We start from the raw sequence: 17,653 nt of genomic DNA, 5'->3' as shown, positions 1-17,653 counted from the left end.
TGTATTATATCACTAGATGGGGAATTACAAAAAGGGAACTTCTATTTATTTATTAGGTCAATGACATGCCCTTTTCCAGGGCTCGATTCTTTTGACCAACCATGTGACGCATTTTGTCAATGGATGGTGGTAAGACTCGAGCTCAGGGCTTATTTAGATCTGACACTATATTTGTGTGAACCGCTTCATCTAAAAGCTCAAAGTGTTGCGAAGGAATATAATTTGTTCAGGTCCTCAGCAATGTCCCAACTTGAAAGCTAAAAGGTAAGCAACATTTACTGTCCCCAGATTCGCCATTAAATATCCATAAATCCAACAAAGATGCATGCATCTCACACTCAAGTCCATGTGATACAGGACAGTGACTATAATTTATAAGGAACAAAACTGAAAAGCATCAAAGACTAAACTTGCAGCAATAATTGAAGTTATCTGACAGTCATCAGGAACTTCCCACCCAAGTTGGCAAATTAGTAATGCATCTAAGCCACTATTTGTTAAAGTAATATTATGTGAATACCTAGACATCAGATAACTAACAAGTGGTTCAATTTCTAAGTCCCTAGTCTAAGCAGTAGCTTGTAAGAAAGTTCCTTTCACATAAAATGTAAGCATACAAAAGACAATGATCGAGTTACCTATGGTTCATAAGGATCGAGCAAGCATATCTTTGCAAATTTCACACCCCTAAACATCAAACTTTTCCAGTACAACTTTTTTACTTGCTTTTCATTCACACTACCACCATAATTTTAGCTTTATAAACTAGGAATTCAGGTATTGGGAACGCAATGATTCTCGAATAAGACAATACATCAGCATGGTAATTTAACACCTAGTCCTTGACAGTATAGAGCAAACAAATCAATTGTACGCTTCCACTTTTGTTTCCATTAGGATTGCTAATTTCTAAATCGGTTAATATTTACGGACTATTAACGACTAATCAGAAACTTAGAAGGTTTAGCTGAACTCGGTTTAATCACAATGCCAAGGATTATAATTTACAGCTAGAATCGGTTCCAAACATCCACAAAACACAAAAAAGATCCTTTTTCCCCTAGTATAAACCCGAGGCATCGATCTGTATGAAATAAACTGACTACAATGTCTCCCACAAAGGTAGGGGAGGGGTACGGTCTATGTAGACTCTACCCTTCCCATACTCAACTTGTGGGATTACACTGAGTATGTTGGTATAGTTATGTCTACAAGGAAAAGCGCTTTCATTTCTGCTCCATTCATGGGGACAAACACTTAAGCGTAAACACAAAACCATTTCACCATTTGTCCAACACAATCAGAAAAGCTCAATATATTCATTATTTTTATAACTGTGGTGTCCGGCCTATCTTGCAGGGACCTCCACTAATTTCACGTGATACCTGCCACCTCCCACCACCAACATGTACAGCAAGCAGCAACAACAGGTACCAAGCAACTCAATCACACCAAGGCTAGGCTAAAACCATGCTCAATATATTCATATAAAACCAGTATTTTAGCATTCAAGTTGGCAAAATGAAAACGAATAACATCCAATAGTACATGGGTACAAAAGAAAAACCTTATTGCAAGTAAAACAGCAAGAAATTCGAGCTCTGAGTATGAAAGTTTCAGGATTTAGTGAGGTCTGGTGAAGAAATTTTAGTGTTAGGGTTGTTGTTGTTGGTAGAGCAAGATGACTTAAAGGCTTCAATATGAGACTGGCATTTGAGATAGTCCCCTTTATTCTCTTCCAAACACTTCTTCAGGGCCTCCACATCACACGCCCCAATCTTCTTCTTCATATTCATACTAATATTGTTTTCCTTCTCCATTTTCCCAAGTGAGAATGATACACACTTGGACACGACCCTCTCTGAATTTTGCTAGACTGGACTGGATTTCTTCACATGTGCCCCAACCCAGCCCAACATAAAATTATATATATAAAAAAAAAAAACTAAAAATTACACAAAGCCACAACTTAAGTATCACTCATTACATAAAATCTCAACTCTCAAAATATATTACAAAAATCTCATTACTTTCTCAATTTCTCTCTCTAAAATTACATATACATAACTTTACTAATTTTTATACAGCTTGTTCTCCTTGGAAGAAGCCTAAGATCAAGAAGTCATTATGTAGCGGTTACCATTTTTGAATTCATTATCATGTTTGATTCAAACTCTTACTCAATTGCATTCAATTCTAATAAAAACGTCATTTTCAATATGCTGTAATTTTTAAGATCTGAGGTTAGTTATATTTTTTTCCCTACTTTACCCAAAATTAATAGATTCTGATTAAACAATTTCTTGCATGTTGTTCATTCAATAGAATAAATTCAAACTTTTTTTTTTCCGACTTTGAGTAAGATTTTCTTTTTCTACTTTACTAAAATTATATAGAATAAGTTCTTTCACGTACTCTATTCACTCAGTATTACTTAGTAAATAAATGATACTCCATTTTTTAGTTTAAGATTAACTCAGTTAGACCATTTTGAACCAACAAATCAGATTATATAGTTCATTCCCAGTGAATTCATTATGAGGCCCCTAATTTTGTTGAAAACAGATCAAAAAATCGTAACAATCCCATTAACATGAAGAAGCTTAGGAAAGCTGCTAATCGAAGTTCAAAAAATCAAATCGGAGGAGTATTATTTGATTTTTTATTTTTTAAGTTATTTATTTTTTAATTTTTTTCATTAATGTGAGTTTTTTTTATTTTTTATTTTTGAATATGATTGTTAGTTTTGCAGTATTATGTGAGTTTTTTCATGATTTTGAGGGTGCATTAATAGTTGTCAGTGTATGTACATATCAATACTTATGTATATGGTAGACATATACATAACTGTTAGTACGTATTTAGAATATAATGAGATGATTATTTATTGTACTGGGATATAGTGTTTTTCCATCAATGTGAGGTTTTTAAATTTTTGATTTTTGAATATGGTTGTTAGTTTTGCATTATTATATTGAGTTTTTCATGAATTTGATGATGCATTAGTAGTTGTCAGTCTATATACATATCAGTACTTATGTATATGATAGACATATACATAACTGAGGGTACAAATTTGAAATATAATGATATGTATAGTTCATATACATCACAGACTTTAGGTATGTTTGGTATAAAGGAAAACATTTTCCAGAAAATGTTTTTCAGTTTTCTTATGTTTGGTTGGCTTATATGTTTCAAAAAATGTTTTCCAAATCAACTTATTTTCCTTAATTCTAAGGAAAATGACTTCTCTTCAAAAAGTAAGGAAAACATTTTTTAAAACTCTCTTTCAACCTCACTTTAAAGTTGAAATGTTCATACAATTCTCAAAATCATCTACCCCGCCCTCAATACCCTATCACTCCGACACTACCCCTACCCTCACCCCCACACCCAAAATTCAATTATTTTAAAAAGTATTTCAAAAAGTTTTCTTAGTCCATCCCCTACCCCCGCCTCACCCCCTATCCCTACCCCTACCCTTACCCCTAGCCCCACCCCCACCCCTACCCCTACCCTTACCCCTAGTCCCACCCCCACCTCCAAAATTCAATTGTTTTAAAAAGTATTTCAAATTTTTTTCTTAATCCATCCCCTACCCCCACCCCACCCCTACGCTTCGCAGCCCCCCTTCCAAAAATAATATCTACATATTATTAAAAAATTCAAACTTTTCTCTTACCCCACACCCATACCCTCCCTCCCCCTTACCAGCCCCTTCTCCCATCCCCCTCCCCCCTCCCAACAACCTCAAAAAAATTAAATTTATTTTTAAAAAAATTTCAATTTTTTTCTTCCCCTTCCCTCTCACTCTCCTATCCTGACCCCCCACTCCCAACAACCCCCCCCCCTCCCCCCCGCTAATTTTTTAAAAAAAAATTAACAAAAAAAATTCAAAACTTTTTCTTACCCCATCCACCCGCCTACCAACCCCCTTCCCCCAAAAAGCTTTAACTTTTTTAATTTATTTTTTAAAAAAAGATTCTAAAATGTATTTTTACGCTTTAGCTAAACACTAAAATGTATTTTTTGAAAAATATTTTTTCATTCACCAACCAAATACTAGAAAATATTTTTCGAAAAATATTTTCCATCACCAACCAAACATAAGAAAACAAGTAAGAAATCAACTTGTTTTCCAGGAAATCATTTTCCAGGAAAATATTTTTCATGAAAAACATTTTTCTTCATACCAAACACACCCTTTGTGTATTGTGTTTTTATAGTTTCTGTATGAATTTTTTGATTTAGTTATACCAATATGCATATCAGAAGTTATGTATATATGCTACTGTTATGTATATTCAATATTTTATGACAGAAAGATCTATGGGATTAAGTTGTTTTGGAGTATGCTTTGACTGATTTTTTTGACGCAATATGCATATCAGTGTTTTTTCAGTAATGTGAGATTTTTTATTTTTTTTTTGAATATGATTATTAGTGTGGATAGCGTTATGTTTTTTTTTTCATTAATGTGGCTGTGCTTTAGTAGTGGTCAGTCTATATACATAACGTTAAATATGTATGTATATTGTCTGCATGCAGGAGACTGTGGAGTGTTTGTTGTTGGATATGCAGATTACCTAAGAGAAAGAATTATTGTGCCTTCAGTTGATTTTGAAGGAGAATACCATCGTATGAGATACACATCACTTCTTCGAAATTACGGTTTACAAAAAGCGAAGAAATGTCATGTTAGTGATAATGACGATCCTCCAAGACCAAGGACAAAATTTATCCCCATACCTGATGAAACAGGAATAGTTAGCATTCAATAGTTTTAAAGATGCTTATGGTGAAGATTTTTTTCTTTCTGTGAATTTGTTAGGATTTTGGATTGTTAAACTAATTTAGATGTTTTGTATGTACAAAGTTATTAGAACATATTAACTTATGTTTTTTGATTAGTAGTTAAACTGTTTTAAGCATGATATTGTGTGTTGTGCCTATTACTTTTTGTTATAACGTATGTATATGTGTTATAAAAGTTAGTATATGTTAATCTTATAGAAATGATAACAATATATACAAATTGTTTATGTAATTATACATATATCTGATTTATGGATTTCCAAGCTATTAATCAATCTAATTCAATCTATTAGATTAGCTTATGCATTTTCATATTTTAAATATTCAATGACATGAGAGCATGAATTCATCACAAAAATGTAAAATCACACCACCATATTTATGTTTCAAAATAATGACAATAGCAAATTCAACTTCTTGAACAACCTAAATCAGTATGTTTAGGTATCTTATAACATACATATAGCAGATGCAAAGACAAGAAATCTATATATTTTATGTATATATTTATACATTGAAGTTAAAAATATCATATACCTACTTTTTTATTATCAGAATTATTGTATGATTATCAATATATACGTATATTTGTTCATGAATAATAAATTCATATAACAATACACGTGAGCAGTCATAATTTCAACATATTTCTTGTCATATACATAGAATTACAATGTAGATATCATCATACAACAACAACAACAACAAACTCAGTGTATTCCCACATAGTGAGGTCTGGGGAGGGTAAGATGTACGCAATCCATACCTTTACCTCTAAAGAAGTAGAAAGACTGTTTCCGATAGACCCCCGGCCTAGATATCATCATATACATAGAATTATTATGTATAAGTAGTCATATACATAGAATTACTATGTATATATAGTCATGAACATAGACTTACAATGTATGTATAGTCATATACATAGAATGACAACGTATATGTATTCACATACATAAAGATTGAAATTATACCTAACAATACTGTACTGATAAACTTAGAATATGTAATAGTTATATAAGAATTTCATAAGATTATCTAATAGGTTGAGATAAGACGAATAGATAAATTTTCATAAACATAAGTATAGGACTTCATATTCATTGAAGTTATTTATAAGACTGCATATTCAAACTATTTATCAACATAAACATTGAAGTAATACATAGCAATTGTATATTGTTATATGTATGTGTAACACATGCACATACACACCTACTTGGAAAAGAAACTGGAAAACAAAACACTTTAGTTTACATAGATTTGCGGTTAAAGACACTAATTTATTAAAGAATAACGTAATAGAACATTCGCGATTTACACTTTGAAATAAAAACTAAAATACGAAAAATAATGAAACGGTAAATTGAATAAAAATGATATTCAACTATTTACAGCAAAAAACAACTAAAACGGTTCAAAAAAGAAATACAAATAATTACTAAAAGTCAAATGAGTGAATAAAAATTGTATTTAGAGTCATTGATAGCTCATTTCTCCTTCGAAAAAAATTACAAGAATGCCTATTATGACTGGCATGTTCGCATTGTCCACATCAATTTATGCTTGATGACAGTGTTTTACTTGATTGTAACATCAATTTTGTTGATGACAGTTTTTCGCCCTTGAAGGATAAAAACATCAGTTTTCTTATAAGTTGATGCTTCCAATGTCCATTTACAATCCTTATTGTAACATCGGAGTATATAACTGAAAAAGAAAAATGTAATATGATTAATAATTTGAAGTATGCCGTGAAGTTGTTAATCAGATTAATACGTATGTATATTGCGGATACAACTTTTTAAAAAAATTTAGAATATATACATATCAATTATCATTCCGGATACGACTAGATGATTCATTACCTTATACGAATAGATGATTCAACTCAACATACAAATTAACACCATTATCATTTTGGTTCCGAATAGATGATTCATTACCGTCGACACCATAGCGTACATCAATTGATTTTTGAGCTTTGTCAATGTCTAATTCAACAACAACTATCGAAATCAACCTCAAATAAGTTACTGATTTTACGAAAACAATCCCTTCACTTTTTTACGTAACATATTTTATTTTGGATTTTTATTCACCAGAGTGTCTCAAAAGAATTGCAATATTCATCTTCTTAAATAAAAATAAGTTCAGTTTTTTTTTAAAAAAGATCATAAATCAGTGATTACATTGTTTGTGATTTCTATTATTTGATTGATTTTTTTTATTGTATTATTGTTTTTCAAAATTTGAAATAGTATAGTTGTTACACAAATTAAGAAAGACAGTGATTCATCATTAGTGTTGTTGCCTTAACTGTGTGGTAAATAGAAGGAAGATCAGTTAATTTCCTAGTAAAACGTTCTAATTAGATTTTCATATACATAGAGTCTTATGTATATAACGGCTGAGTTATGTATATTAATCGAGAGAGAACAAATTAACTAAGAAGATGGGAGGGAAGTTAATTATGTTTAATAGAGTTGGGATTTATTTTATTTAAAAAAAAGAAGAAGAAAAAACTAACATACTTAGACAAACATCAGCCCTATACCTATAGAAACACACTTAACTTTAAAGATAATTACAAATCCTCACCTAATACCTGCATATCCTCATATACACAAATCTATATCTATAATCTCTCTATATTTATAATCTATATAATATATTAAAAGTGTGAAAATTCTTAAAAAAGTGATTTGAATTTTTTACCTTTTATTAAAAGTCTCTACTTTAGACAAAATCATCATTTAATATATACATTAAAAATCTACGTTAAAATTATTTTATTTGTCTTAATTTCTAATTTAAAAGAAAGCAAAAGTCAATTAAAAAAAGAAAAAGAAAAGCATAAACGTAAAACCAGTCCTAAATCTAATAAAAACCTCAAAGTGATTTTTTTTTTTTCTAAATTGGCGTGTGGAAAAAAAAAAGTTGTCCTACTAAAAAACCTCAAAGTGAGAAAAAAATAAGTGGAAAGTAAAAAATTAAATACGTGTATTAAATATAGAATCCTTTTAAGAGTATAATTTGTGTGAAGGTAATTTAAGTAACTTAATTTTCCTTTTAAATACACAATTATTTTAGATGTACAATTTATTATATTTTACCCAAATTAAAATTCTAAACGTAAAAACAGTACTAAATCTAATAAAAACCTCAAAGTGAAAAAAAAAAAAAAAAGCGAAAAGTAAAAAACCTATATATGTGTATTAGATATAGAATCCTTTGAAGAGTATAATTTGTGTGAAGGTAATATAAGTAACTTAATTTTTCTTTTAAGTACACAATTTTTTTAGATGTAAAATTGATTATATTTTACCCAAATTAAAATTTTAATTTAATTTTTTTTTTAAGTACACAATTCTTTTAGATGTAAAATTTATTATATTTTACCCCACTTAAAATTCTAAAGTCATAACAACTACGAGAACAAAACTTTATGACGACTTCATGACCTCTATATTTATATATCCATGCGTGGTAACCATCTTTCTCAATATAGTGTCTTGCATAATGATTTTGATTATGACGTCAATGCATGGTTGCAATTGATCACTTGGTGAAGATATCTTGATTGTCATTGCTAAGTTTTTAAATGATTTTTTTTTTTTTTGTAATTTATACTTTTCAAATAGTGTTCGATATGGTTGATTCTGTATATTTATTATTATTTTTAATGATTAATAGTTTCACAAAATTGTATTTATATAGTGTTGAAATATTAACTTTTTAGAATTTTATGCATTTTCTTTCTTCAACCCCTTTTTTGGCAATGAATGACTTACATCTTGTAATGAAGGAACCATTAGGACATCTGATCTTTTGGCTTCGGAGGTTGCTTGGAGTTGTGTGCGTAGTGCAACTCCTTTTGTCCATGGTGAGAATGATATTCCTAAGAGTAAAGACAATGATGCATGTTCTACAGCTTTACAAGATCCAGGTGCTCAAGTGGAGGAAAGTCAAAGTGCTACATCTACTTCCAAAGCTTCTTCTATATTGTTGCTTTCATTGACTACAGGGAAAGGTTTAATTTTTATTCTTCAGCCTAATTTGCTTATAAAGTAGCCAAAAAAAATTAAAAATTTATTTCGAAAATCCTTTAATGTAGGGAAGCGAGGGACTAAGAAAACCCTAATTTATTTTGAAAATAATATTTCGGTGGGCATGTGGAAGCAAAACATTTTGCATATGTTTGATGTTCCTTCCATCAATTGTCCAGATTTATGACTTAATTCAACATCTTGTGATTGAATTGGGAAATTTTTTTAAATCAATTTTTTAACTGTTAAATTATGTATATATAAGAAGTGTTATGGTAATGAGAACTTTAAACTTGGAATTGTGTCTATGTGTGATCTGTTTCTGCTCCTCTAAATTGATTTTACTGTTACGTGACCTTTTCTTTGTCATTCCATTCTCTCCAAGTGTGTATCAATATTGTTTGCATATTGATTCTTGCTATATGTCTTCAACAAAATGATATATTTTCTTTATTGAATCTACTTTTATATATAGAAGTTTATGTAAAATTTTCTTTTTTCCTATTTAAAGGAAAGCTAAAATGATCTTCTGGACCCTTGTACTATATCGGTTTTGTAAGTTGAACACTTCTACTTATATGTTTGTCATCTAGACCCTTGAACCCATTAAAAAACAACAGTTTGCATCCTTTGACCGTTGACCTTGCCTATGTAGCATTGAAATGGTGACTAGGACAAAGAGAGTGTAGCCATTCGCCTGGGGGTGCGAGTGGGGGTCAATTTTTGGCCAATTTTACATTAAAATAATTTTTAAAAAATAAAAATAATATTAAAATAAAAAAGGATCATTTTTTCCCCTCCATTTTTTTTAATTTAAAAGAATTTGTAAAATAATTTAAAAATATTTTTAAAAATTAAAAAGAAATATTTTTCCCTCCCCACCCCAACACCCGTCCAGCCCTTCCCCACCCCACCCCAGCCAGTGCCCATCCCCCACACCCTACCAGCCCCATCCCACCCCAGCCCCGTCCCCACCCCCCACACCTCACCAGCCCCGTCCAGCCCCTCCCCACCCCAGCCCCCACACCTCTCCCAGCCCCGTTCCTACCCCCATCCCCTCCCCCCTCCCACTTTCACTTTTTATTTTTTATTTTAATTTTTTCTCAATTTCATTCTTTTTATTTTATTTTTGAATAAAAAATTAAATTTAAATTGAAATCTTTTTTTTGGGGATTAAAATTTAAATTTGAATTGAAAGTGAGTGATAGTGAATATTGAAAAAAATTAGTGAATTTTGCTTGAAAAAAATTAAATATTTTGTGAATTTTTTTAAGATATTCAAATTTAAAAATCGAAAATTTATTATGTTTGTATATATGAATTTATAGTTAAAAATTTAAATTAGTTGGAGAAGAATTTTTATTATTTGGAATGAATTTGAGGTTTAATTTGCGAGTAAAGATAAAAACATGATTATTCAAATTTTTCTACAATTATAATTTTTCTTAGTTAATTAAATTAATTTTAATATTTAATTTGTTATTTAGCATTTTAAAAATGACTTGAAATTTAATGTAATACTTTTTTTTAAATGACGTGGTAGATGACGTGGCAGCTAATGTGGGGAGAGTATATTATACTCACCCAAAAAGAGTTTAAAATATTGTATTTTAATGGGTTCAAGAGTCCAAAAAGAATTTAAAATATTGTATTTTAATGGGTTCAAGAGTCCAAATAACAAACATGTAAGTAAAAATTTTAACTTACAAAACCAACATAGGTCATTTTGCCTAAAGGAAATACAGGTTGTATTATCGGCGGCGCATAACTACATCGCAGTTATTTCACACTTCACATGTGGCGTCATTTTGATCACCTTCTATTTTTTTTAGTGAAGGACTCTTTCTTTTCTCCATAAATATAATACATGAATATCACATTGTTTTGTAAGTTCATTCTTGTGAAAAGGAAATGGTGAGAATAATAATTTTTTTTTCACATATGTAGTTTTGTTTATTGACATAAAATACATGTGCAAAACACGTAAATTAAACTAGTATCTAAAAATTCTAAAAGCACTAAACATAGCAAAAGTTGTTGTATCTTCACATATATGGGTATCTTTAGTTATACGAATATTTGAAGATAGCTGTTTTTTTTGGTAAATTACATAAATAACTCTTATAATGGGTGATTTTATTTTTTTGCCCCACATGAAAATGATCTTATAAAACTAATCTTCCTTCTTTTTTTATATAGCACAATTACCGCCCCTCAATATCTCAAATATTTCTAAACAATTTTATACTTATTTATCTTTCAACTTTTATTTTCTTTTATATTTTTTTATTTTATTTTAGTTTTTATCTTTTCTTTTCTCTTTTTTTATTTTTTTATTTTTCTCGATCCTTACTTTTTTTTTCTTTTCTCCTCTCAACTTCTATATTTTTAAAAGATTCTTTTTTTATTTTTATTTTTACTTTGATTTTTATTTATTTATTTATTTTTATATTTTTAGTTTTTCTCGACTCTTACTTTTTTTCCCTTTTCTTCTCACAACTTCTATTTATTTTTAAAAAATTTTCTCCTTTTTATTTTTCTTTAATTTCTATTTTTTCTCTTTTTTTCTTTTAAATTTTTTTCTCAATCTTTATTTTTCATTTGTCTCTTTTTTTATTTTTTCTCAACTTTTTTTTTTGCTATTTTCTCCCTCCAGCTTCTATATTTTTTTTTAATTTTTCTTTGACTTTTTAAAAATATTTTTCTTCATTTTTCTTCATTTTTTTTTAATTTTTATTATTTCTTTCAATTAAGTTACACCCCATGAGCAAAATTTGACACTACCACATTGTAGAGGCAAGACTTATGAATTTCAACTAAGAAGTTACGATTCATGGACAAGAGTTGACACTATCACATTGTGTTTTAATCTATGAGATATTCTATAACTCTTGCTTTAGATGCACTCAAGGACTTTCAAATAACAAATTATGTTCCATGAATAAGAGTTGACTCTACCATGTTATGTTTTTATTTATGAGATGTTCTACAACTCTTGCCTTAGTGGCAAGACTTAACTTAAAAACTTTCAAACAACATATTATGTCTCACGGGCAAGAGTTAACACTACCACATTATGTCTTTATTTATGAGATGTTCTACAACTTTTGCCTTAGAGGCAAGACTTAACTCAAAAACTTTCAAACAATAAACTATGCCCCACGGGCAAGAGTTGATACTACCATGTTATGTCTTCATTTATGAGATGTTCTACAACTCTTGCCTTAAAGACAAGACTTAGCTCAAGGACTTTCAAACAACAAATTATGCCATATGGGCAAGGATTGACACTACCACGTTATGTCTTCATTTATGAGATGTTCTACAACTCTTGCCTTAGGGACAATTTATCCAAAGAATTTTCAAACAAGTTACGTACATTAGGCAAGAGTCAACACTAACACATTGTGTTTTTTACTTATGAAATGCTCTATAACTCTTGTCTTCGAGGTATGAATCAGTCCAAGGACCATCAAACAACAAGTTATACCCCATGGACAAGAGTTGACACTATCATATTGTATTGATTTGAGAGATGCTTTATAACTCTTCCCTTAGAGGTAAGACTTAGACGAAGGGCTTTCAAGCAACAAGTTGTGCCCTAGGGACAAGAGTTGACATGACCATATTATGAGATGTTCTATAATTCTTGTTTTAGAGGAAAGACTTAGTCCAAGGACTTTTAAACAACAAGTTACGCTTTATGGGCAAGATTTGACACTATCACATTGTGCCTTGATTTATGAGATATTTTATAAATCAAGGACTTTCAACCAACAAGTTATGCCCATGGGTAAGAGTTGACACTACCACATTATGTCTTGATTTATGATATATTCTATAAATCTTTCCTTAAAGGCACGAATTAATCCAAGAACTTTCAAACATCAAGTTACGCCCCATGAACAAGAGTTGACACTATCATATTGTGTCTTGATTTATGAGATATTCTATGACTCTTGCCTTGAAGGCAAGACTTAGCCGATAAGTTACGCCTATGGACAAGAGTTGACACTATCATATTCTGTCTTGATTTATGTGATGCTCTATTAGTCTTGCCTTTAAGACAAGATTAGCCCAAGAACCTCTCAAAAGAACAAATTACGCCCAATGGACAAGTGTTGACACTACCACATTGCTTCTTGATTTATGAGATATTCTATAACTCTTGCTTTAGAAGCAAGACTTAACTCAAAGATTTTCAAACAACAAGCTATTCTCCACAATCAAGACTTGACACTACCACATTGTGTCTTGATTTATGAGTTGCTCTATAATTTTTGCGAAAGACTTATCCCAAAGAACTTTCTAACAAGTAGCCATGCCCTTAAATTTGCTTTGATGTTAAAAAAAGATTCCTTTGCGGATTATCCAACTTTTTATTTATTAGCAAAATATAATAGAAGTTAAGGGCAAAAAAAGAAAACAAACAAAATAGAGAAATAAAAAAAGAGATTGAGAAAAAAAGAAAAAAAAAGACAAGAAAAAAAATAAAGGTTAAAAAAAAAAAAAAAAAAAAAAAACCAAAAAAAAAGAAAAAAATATTGAGAAAAACAAACATGAGAAGCAAAAATAAACATAAAATTTGAGAAAAATGAAAAAGAAAAAATGAGACATGAGAAATGATAAAAAAATAAAAAATAAATATTGAGACCAATGAATTAAAAAACAGAGAGAAATGAAGAAATAAATAATATTTGAAAAAAAAAGAGAAAAAAAAAGTAAAAGTAAAATAAAAGTTGAGAAAAATGAATTAAAACAAGAAAAAAAGTTAAGGTAAAAAAATTAAAATAGAAGTTAAGAGACAAATGAGAATGAAAAGTTTAAAAATATTTGAGGTATAGAGGGGCAAAAATGTACTTGTATTATACATAAAAATAAGGAAGGCTAGTCTTTAAAAACTTTTCTTATGGGGGTCAAAAATTCAAAGCCACCCACTATTGGGGTCATCCCATGTAATTTTTTGGTTCTTTTTTCTTGTATAGAATGATAATACGTTCTATTGTCAGTTGCAGAAATATCTTTTTTAAAATTGTTTATTGGAGTTTGTAAATAACAATCCATTTTGTGTTACTAAATTATCCACTATAAATTCATGAAAATTTTTAGTTTTCATTCCTCAATATTAACTTGAGTCTAAAATAGTCATCATTTTATTCATTGTGTCACCTCAAGTTTTTCGACTAGGATTTAAACCTTTTGATGTGTCTAGATAGACTCGACGCCAATGAATTTAATTATTCATGAGTATCAATATCAATTCTTTGGTTAGAAAGTTTTTTATGTATGACATTAAGGTAGTACAATATCCCTAACACAAAGTTAAGTTGAAAACTTTCTTTCAGATAGAGTTTCAATATGGGTTTCTACTAGGGTCAACTTCAAATGATCATATCTCCTAGAATATACGGATTTAGGGGGTCCAATACCATAAAATCAAAGCTCACTGAGTCCTCTTTCTAATGCAATAAATCGTTTGCCAATCCGAGTACGGAGTAGAAAGTTTTGACCGTCTTACCAAATACTGTCCAAGCTGAAACAAGAATTTCATTGTAGCGAGAATTCTAGTGGTATTTAAATTAATTTGAGCGGACTTTCAGGTCCAAAATCAAAAAACTTCATTCCACAATCCTAGAGAGGTGATTTTCCAAGGTTCAAATAAAAGTTCTTCGTTGAGGTAAGCTTTTCCATCATCTTCTTTGACATTTAACCCATTAATATCTTAGAATCCTTAGAAAAACCTGTAATGTTGGATTTTTTGTAGAAAATTTATGGGTGTTCTTAATGCCTAGAGATAATTCTAGATTATTAATTAAAGATTCCTAACATGGATTTGGTAAACTAGATTATGAATTTTTGTTAGTTAGGTGGCACGATCCGATTTTTGAGTCATAATGGCGCCAACTTTATCCCACCAGTAGGTAAGCCAAATCGTAATATGAAACTATAAGTAATGGCTAATTGGTGAAAAATGACATAAATGCTAAAAATATACAAGTAAATAAATTACAAAAGATAAGTCATAAAATAATAACACAAGGGAAGAGAAATAAAAAAGAGTAATGACATTCCACGACCTAGTAATATCGGTACAAGAGCCTCTAATTCAAAAGAATAGAAGTACTATCAAGTCAATATACAATAGTCTAAAAAATGAAAAGACTAGCAAAAACAAAAGAAGGAGAAAAGGTCAACTCCAGCTCCAAGAGCTCACTTTGTCTCCGAACTCTAACCAACACAAATCTCGTCATCAACAACGATCGCTAGTACTCTGATCTGCACGAAAAAGGTACAGAAGTGTAATATAAGTACCAAATCCATGAGTACTCAGTAGGCATCATCGGTCAACTGAGCAAAATCATAATATAAACATAATGAAATGCGAGATAAATAAACTAAGTCAAGGAAAAAGAACAAACTGGAATAATACTCTGAATGCTGAAAATAAACAACCATAATAATAATAATAGAGGACAACACAACTATTTCTAACATTACTAGCTCCTTATAAGCTAGAAGATACGAATAAAGTAAATGATCCAACGCGGGCCTCCATAAACCCTGAAGATGCAATCAAGAGAAGTAATAACACTAATTAAATCAAGCATCTAAGTATCGAAACCATAACCATAGATTCTGTTGTATTATCAAACACAAACTCGAATCAATTCTATAACCGCCATAATTAACCTTTCAATATCGAACTTGAGTCAAAACTCATATCTTCCATATCCCAAAATAACCCCTAGGTGTGACTGACTCCCACTAACACCACTTGTCGGGAGAATCAATTTTCCATACATTCACAATATCTATAAACTCTGATAAAAACATATACAACTCCACATACATGAAATAATAATTAAACACGCAGTAATTATCCACCAGTTATCGTATAATAATTTATGAAAACAACAATACTTTAGATAATAACCCCTCTGGCCCAAATCTCACACTAAGATCACAGAGCATCTAACAAAGTTACATGAGTTCAACTTTTGGGCATCCAAACCCAACGAAAAGAAATATAATCTAAAAGAATATAAAGCTGAATGACAACCTCATCGAACAATGGGAAGACTCACCTCAACAATGGAATTCACATGTACAAACCGTTAGTCATTGGTCTCTCCCTCCGCAATGGTATTTGTAGACATATAAGTAAGTGGTGAGCTATATATAAATATAACTAGTAAGATCCTCGATTCGCTACTTTAATACCACTGGAACAAGTGTTAGGAAATACAAGGCACAACATAATACATAAATAATATGCACACAATATCTCTTATAAAGTAATGCTCAATAAGATCCAAACGAAAGTTCAAAAAAATCACTTTGTAGCTCAACTCAATCAACTCGCACGGCTTGTCATAAACGGCAGTGTAGGTGATCATCCTAGCACCCTGACAAGTTCACAACAACATATATAATTCCCCAAAATTCTACTACGGCAGCATGTACAAGCCTCTAACATATTACAACAGCATAAGTAATGCCCCTAACATATTACGACAACCATGTATGCCCCTAGAGACTATAACGACAACAAAGAAAATATATTCAACGCCCCAACATTACCTCACATTTCACCACTAAATACTTTTCAGTGCACTTCATAAAATACATATCCGTAGCTAGTCAAAGGACACCGATTCTACCAAGTTCACGCTTGTCCCAACACATGGACTAGGCAGATAAATATAATTTTTTTTATAAAATAGATTTGAAAAGCAAACATCAAAGCTTAAAGTCCCACTTACCTCGAATGCACAATTCAAGCACCACCTTCTAGTAAATAAAAAATAAGCTCTCATAAACTCAAAGCATGTTAAACTACACTAAAAAGGGGTTTAATATAGTTAATACCCCATCAACAATCATCCCATAAAATTTTAGAGCAAGTCAAATATTAAAGTCTATCGCTCAATCCAATTAATCAAATTATGCTATTTGGGGTCAGGTCCCAATCTTCCTAACATTCATGCTTAAAGCTAACCCTTAGTACCCCACACCGTAAATCATGAATGAAGGATAATCTAACAAGGAAAAGCTGCCAAACAAAAGTTTCAAAATGCTGGTCAATAATTTCTAACCCTTAATTTCAATAATGTCACTGCTTATTTTTCAAACTAAGAATCATGATCAAAGACAATAATTTCCCTCATTACTATCCAATCATTGCCGCATCATAATTAGTCGTTATTTGGAGATTTGCTTAAATGATGACAATAGAAAATTGAAACATCATCTGTGGGGAAAAATTGATTTTGTGCACGTAGGAACATACACTTCTTCTTTCTTCTTCTTTATTTTTTCCCACTACCTATTCAACATTAATCAATATTTATTCCTTCACTTTAGCAGCAAGTAACTACCCGTGCCATCTCCAATTTTGAATGATCAATTGATAACTAAAAGAAAGAAACTACCACCTCTTATTATACAAAATCGACACAATACGTAAATAGGCCACCATAATGAATTCGTGAGACCATTAACTGAACACTGAAATCACTCAAAACAACAACAAAATGGTTCAAAATCTCTATTTTTGCCTTTCAACTCTCCCAAATTTCACCATAAGTTTCTTGTTTTTCTTTCTAATAATAAAGGGATTCTAAATCCCTAAAATTCTACTTCTCTGCAACTGAATGTGAAAATAAATGGACAAGAGAGTGAGTGTTGCCCACTCCATTTAAATTCTCTTAATTAATATTAATAATATGGTCAAATTGCTTATTTACCCCTCATTAAAATGTCTTGAGTTATTATATTCTCTCCCA

The sequence above is a fragment of the Capsicum annuum genome, chromosome 3 (assembly GCF_002878395.1).
Source record: "Capsicum annuum cultivar UCD-10X-F1 chromosome 3, UCD10Xv1.1, whole genome shotgun sequence".
NCBI lineage: Eukaryota > Viridiplantae > Streptophyta > Magnoliopsida > Solanales > Solanaceae > Capsicum > Capsicum annuum.
The sequence above is the reverse complement of the archived record's forward strand: the minus strand, read 5'-3'. Positions refer to the sequence as shown.